A 6,717-nucleotide genomic window follows, 5' to 3' on the forward strand; every position below is an offset into this window, starting at 1 on the left:
AGTCAAGGAAGACTTCCTGTAAGAGGCAAGCTAGCTAGATGAAGCATGACTTGATAGAGAGGGAAGAGGTAGTACAAACTCCATAGTCTTTCTCCTGGGTGCATGGCCCTCTGCTTTCATGGTCCTTATTCTGCTCCCCGTCACCAGGGTCAACAGCAGGGGTGCAGCTCTCACACTAGGAAAAGTCCCCAGTGAGCTGGCTGCTGGTTCTCCCTCTCCCACCTTGCTGGGCAGAGAGCTTTAGGGTCCTGGTCAGTGGCTACTCCTCCCAGGAGGGGCTTCAGAGCCAGAATAGGGAGAGGAGAAATAAGCAGGAAGAGAAAGAAAAGGAGAAAGCACCAAAGGCATAGGAGTAGTGGGGACTTGTGCCTCTGGTGCATTGCTACCACAGTGTCAGGCAGTGCTCTGGTCACCTCTATTCTGGGGAGTTGGGAGGACAGAATTCCCTGGGGTTGGCTGCCTCTCCACAGTCCCCACCCTTGATTCTTCTTTCCCCAAGCAATGTCCCCTGAAAAGTGCCCTCCTGGGTGTCCACCAGGTTCACCTTCAAGGGCACCTAGTGCCATGAGGCCTCCCTGACCATTCTAGGTCCTGTGGTCCTTGAGGTTGTGATGAGGAGGCTGCATTCCTGGGATCTAGGGTTGCCCAGGCTCTAGAAAGGCCTTGGTCCACAGGAGCTCCCAGTCCTTGGGGCTGTGCCCCACAACCCACCTGCTCCACAAAAGGAAATTGGATGGGAATCCAAACTCCCCGCCTGAAAAGCTGTGGGGGCAGCCTGGCCACTGCCTATCCTGAGCCAGGGCCTCTGCAGGCACCACCACCTGCAGCCAGGAAGATAGCAGGGTCCTGGGCTTCTGCTGGGACATGGGTGGGGACATCCCTGAGCATTGCCCTTCCTTCTCCTCCCCTCCCTCAGCTCTATCCTACCAGTTCTGTTCTGGTTAGATCTTTCTAACCAGTTCCTGGGGTGCCTCCCTCCCTAGTGTGAGGGGAAAATAGGACTATTGGCGGCTTCCAGGGCTCCAGGGATGAGAAGTGCCCCTCCCCAGAAGGGGAAAGGAAGGACAGAAGCAAGACTTCATTGCTACTTCTGGTTCATCCAGACCCAGAGCCAAGTGCTAGCCATGCTCCCATTCCCTGTTCCCACCCAGCTCTAGGCTGTAGGCAGTTCTGGGCTACAAGGTGAGGAAGGAGGTGGATCTGGGGTGCAGCAGGGAGCTCTGACTGGGCAGTTGGGGGACCTGGGTTCTCATCCTGGCTCTGTCACTTCTAGTTGTGTAATATGGGCAAGGTGCTTGCCCTCTCTGGGCCTGAACTCCCTGTCTACCACATGAGGTGTTTTCACTGGATCATTTCTGGGGTCTTTTTCTACCTCTAATAGTCTGTAAGATAGGACCACAGCAAGGGGGACTGGAAGGAACTGGAAAATAAGCTTGGTTCTCTGTGATCAGGGCTGGGTTAAGAGCCAGGTGGGTTGACCCCAAGTTCCCAAGGCTCCCTTTCCCCAGCCCAGTTGTCCCTCCTCAACTTTAGGCCTGCCTGCCTCCCAGGGGCTTGGGTCCTTAGCATAGCAGAAGCCCTTTCTGTCCAGAAAGGAAGAAGATGGGACCCCTAGAAGCTTTGGGGCTCTGTTCTGGGCCTTTGGGACCCCTGGAGCATGAACTGCCTGACACCAGGGACAATTTCATTTTATCCTAGAACAGGGCTGGCACATGAACAGGTTTGATGGCTAGGAGTAGTTATCTGAGAAGAGATGGTGGGAGAGAAGGGCAGAAACAAAAGAAGAGTTGGGAAGTTGTCCAGTGAGGGGTGTCTAGTTCAATCTATCCTGTGGGGAGCTGGGACAGGGTCCTCTGAGCATGGTCCATAGTCTGCAGCCAGACTCCAGGTTGGGATCCTGGCCGCTCCACCCACCAGCTGCATGACCTTGGGCAAGCTGCCCAGCCTCTCTGAGCATCAGCAACCTGAAGGACTACTGGGAGCAACAAAAACAAAGATTGCTATGCAGGTATTTGTGTGCAAATTAAGAGATTATACCATTATTATTGCTGAAGTAACAACAGCAAAGCAACAATAGAGACAATGATGACAACATCCCAGCCTGAGATGAAGCTTGAGTTTCTTGTCCTTTTTAACCATCTGCACCTGGTAGTGAGGAGCAGGTGCCAGCAGCCAGGCTAGTTTCCTCTCCAGCCCCAGAGCCAGGACCATGGTGCCTTCACTTCTGGGATAGACCAGCAGGTGGCAGCATTTCACTGTGGTTAATGGGCACTAAGCCTTCCTCCCCAGCCCTTCCACAAGGTGAGCCCCATATTTCCCTGTTTCCACATTAAATGAGTAGACCTTTCTGTCCTAGATTGTGGAATGTACAACCACAGGACAGCAAATCCCCAGCCTGAGCAGGAGTGAGGAGTTTGTACTTGTTCCACCCATCTCTACCCAAGCTGGCCTAGAGGCCACAGCCTGGGCAGGGAGAGGGTCCCCTCCCTGTGGGTACTGCCCTTGGGCTCTATCTATGAGTGTTGGGGGCGGTGAGTGCTAGCCTGAGGAGGGGCCGATGGGCCCACCAAGTGCATTTCTGCTACCCAACACCCTATCCTTTTTCCCATCAAACCCTCAAATTGTTTCCTAAGAGTGGCCCAGGCAGTTTTATCTTTCTGAGTATTGACTATTAAGTTTGAAAATGAACCACATAAACAAGGGAGATAAACACTAATTGCTTGGTGGATGTGCCAACTTCTAGTTCCTAATTCATCACCTTGCCAAGGCTGAGCTAAGAAGAGGCAAAGGGAGAGAAGAGGAATGTAGGGGCTGGGAACTTTGGGGCCAACAGACCCTCTTTGAGAGGCTGTAGCAGTGAGTAGGTGAGGCAGGGGATAAGAATGGATTCTGAGGTCCCTGAGGCTCACCAGGGAGTTAGGTGAGGGAGGAGAGGAGGTCTTTGTCTGGGCTCATGGTTATCAAGAAGTTAATGTCGAACATTGCTGGCCTGTGGTTGGCGCTTGGTAGCCACTTCTGCATTTCTCCAAGGTTGGACTCTCAATGGTGCCGAATTGGTGGGCTGTAAACCCCCATTGTTGACTGGTGAGGAGGTTGACTGGCAGTGGAAGGTGTAGCCCTGGGGAGCCTGTACTCCGAAGGACGCTGTTGGTCCTTGAGGGGTGAGCTGGGGGGTTACTGATGACTTAGGGGTGTGGAATGGACCAGATGACCTAAACCCAAATTGGGTTCCTTGCCCAGGCCTAGATGAGACAGAGGCACACAGCGGTCCCATGGGGAGGCAAGGCAGGGGGACACGGGGGAGGAGACCTTCTTTCATAGATCCAGTCAGGCCTCTACATCCCTCACACCTGAGTTTCCAGATCTGCAGATTCAATCAATGGCAGATTGCAAATATTAAAAAAAAAAATTGCATCTGTACTGAATGTGCAGACCTCTCTCTTGTCATTATTCCCTAAACAATAGAGTGTAACGACTATTTACATTGTATTAGATATACGTAACAGAGAGACAATTTAAAGCATACAGGAGCATGTGCACAGGTTATATGCAAATTTGACACCATTTTCTATGAGACTTGAGCATGGGTGGATTTTGGTCTGGGGGGGTCCTGGCATCAATCCTCTGGGGACACAAAGAGGCCACTATTAGAGTTGTAGTAAGATCTAGGCAGCAGGAATGGAGGGGGCACAAACACCTGCCTGCAGGGAATATGCGCCTGGGGTGGGAGGAGTGAGGAGGGAGTGAGCAGTAATTGTGGACTGCTCTAGGTGCATGCGGGCACTACACAGGGCCGTGGGAGACGTGCTCTCTGAGGAGGGGATGACTGTGTTGTGATGAGTAGATCTGCGGGGACCAGATGGCCTGACTTGCAGCTGAGTTCCATGTGTGAGGAGGCGGAGGCCAGCCCTGTAGGCGGTAGGCAGCAGGACACAGGGCCCAATCAAGCCACATAAGGAACTGGGCTCTGATTACAGGAGGGCAGTGATTAGATCAGACTCTAAGAAGACGACTCACCGTGTATTAAGAGCAGAGGTCCAGGTGAACCAGGATGGTGGCTCAAGACATTCTCCACGGGGTACATTGTACAGGTGGACAGGCAGACAGGTAAAGGCAGGAAACAGAGCAGGAAGTGGCTAGGGGCAGAGGAGGTGGTGGTGGGGGAGAACAGGTCCTAGCTGCAGAGCTGCTAATATCAGGGAGGGGCAGTGTCTCAGCTGCCATGGGCTAAGAAGAACTCCCGCCCAGGTCCAGATGTGGAAGCAGGGACACAGGTCCTGGAGATCGCCTCTCACTTGTACCTGTGTGGGAGGAAGCATGTTGTCTTGGGCCTAAATCTTGATTACCAGGGAGAAGCTGAAGCAATAGAACAAGGTAGTTTTTCTTCCTCATCTGCGGAATGAGGCTAATGATGGGGCTAAATGAGGTTTTCATGGATATTAAATGAAAGGAAGCATTGACCTTTAGGCCAACATAGTATCCAATACCTTGTAATCTCTCTGAGAATAGGACAAGGGTTGGTCCTTTCCTTTCCCCTTCCTCCTCTTGCCTCTCTTTTCTGGCCCCTGCTTTCATGGTGGTGGCTGGAAATTCAACCTTGCCATGCAGAGAAAAGCCCGCTTATCTCCTTGAGGCCACTTGGCTATGGTTCCCAAGGTCCGGCTCAACCTGGGCCCTTCCTTCCATGGTGGGCATGCAGCCACAGGTCCCCTGAGCTGTGTCTGGCAGGGGACCCAGACTGCAGGAGGGATGGAGGCCAAGCTTCTCCTCCAGGCGTGCAGGGCTGGCCGCTACATGCACGGGTGGCCGGGGTAATTAATTTACACATTTCATCCTGCTTAGACTAATAAGCTTCTCTGTCTGCCTGCTCTGAGCCCAAGCCTTCATGCTGGGCCTGCTCAAGACGTCATTTCAGCCCCAGATGGAAACACCCAGGGAAGGCTCAACTTCCCTACTGGCCTGTCCCAGCGCAAAGCTTCAGGGCCTTGTGTCCACGCTCCTGTGTTTGCTGGTTTGGGCTGTCTCAATCCTGCTGGTCCAGAAATGCCTCAGAGGTCACCTTAAGATGCCAATCAATATGACACGGCTCTCTGTCTCTCCATCCAGGTATTCACCAACTGTAGATTAAAAATATTTGAAAAAAACCAGTGCATTTGTTCTGAACATGTACCGACTTTTCTTGTCACTAGTCGTTAAACAATGCAACTATTTCCACAGCATTTGCATTGTATTACATATTATAAGTCATCTAGAGATGATTGAAAATATCCATGCTGTTTTATATAAGGAATTTGAACTTCCACTGCTTTTGGTATCCGTAGGGGTCCCGGAACACATCCCATTCAGATGCTCAGGGACCGCTCCACACTCATCTGAAGGGAGTCCATCCTTGCAGCCCCCTCCCTGCTGGTTTCCTGTCCTCTGAGCCAGACGCTGGTGCACGGAAGCAGGTGGACATCCTCTGCGTAGTGATAAGGCACAGTCTCCACGAAGGGTTGGGAAGATAGTAAAGTGCAAATAATGTGCATCTCGTTCTGCTGTTTTGTCAAGAAAGAGGGAAATGCACATATGCATTTGCTTGGCTGAGGACAGAATCTCTTGGATGGGTACACAAGAGACTGGCTGTCCCCAGAGAGGAGCTGAAAGGTGCAAGGCATGAGGAGGGGCTTTCCCCATAGATCCTTTGTACTTCTCCAGTCTCCAATGCTGTATGTGCATCACAAATCCAAAGGTGCATCAGTTGTTGAAAGATAAATACAAATTAAATGCAAACCCCAGTTGTGCAGTGTATGTATATTGGGAACCCCTTTGTGCCTGGGAGCAAGGATGCAGGAGAGTGAGACATGGTCATGCCTTTCAAGGAGTGAGGGGTGAGGAAAAGAGTAAGTCCTTGGTTATGGTAACTGATGATGGATTCAAGGCCAGGGGAAGCCTGGGGTTGTCTGGCTTACAGAGGAATCCAAGTAGGTGGTTAGGGAGGGCTTCCTGGAGGAGGAGTTTTGAAGTTCAGCTTAAAAGTTGGCTGGATGGAGATGGGAGGGAAGAATGGGTTCCTGTTAGGACCCTTCCCATCACAGCATGGGACAACTGCTCAGGGAGCCTGTGAGGAAAGCCGCTACAGCCCCTAGAATTGCAGGGACTACTGAGCTCTCTGGGAGATGTTGGTGGGCACTTTAGGACCCAGTTTTGTGCCAGCTGTTCCATCACCAAAGGCTCTCCCATCAGCCGAGGACAGCGGGCCAGTTCCTTCTGGCTGCTCCCCCTACTTACAGATTCCACTTGTATGCTCTGATTCCAAATCCTGCAGGAGGTAATATCCACTCTGTAATCTACTGGCACCAATAGGCATTATCTACCTAAACCTTAAATTGAAAATGCTAGGCTTCCATTTTCCCCATACTGTCGGGAGAAGTTGGGCTCTCTTCGTCTGATGTAATTTACTCTTGTACTAATTAAAGTGTGTCACTCTGCTGTCCTCACAAGCTTGCAGCTGGCCACCAGTGTTGGGTGGATGAGGCTGGGCAGGGGTCTGGACCAGCCAGTCCAGGCTGGGAGAGCATTCCTGGGTCTGCCCCAAAGACCGTTTGCTTTAAACACATTTCATTTCCTGAGAGGCCAATAGGTCACTTGTAATAGTCATTCATCCATTCATCCACCTGCTCACTCATCACGCCCCCGTCCCTCCCTCCCTCCTTCCCACATTTCTTAAACACTCAT

Source organism: Castor canadensis, chromosome 2 (genome assembly GCF_047511655.1).
Source record: "Castor canadensis chromosome 2, mCasCan1.hap1v2, whole genome shotgun sequence".
In the NCBI taxonomy this organism is placed as follows: Eukaryota; Metazoa; Chordata; class Mammalia; order Rodentia; family Castoridae; genus Castor; species Castor canadensis.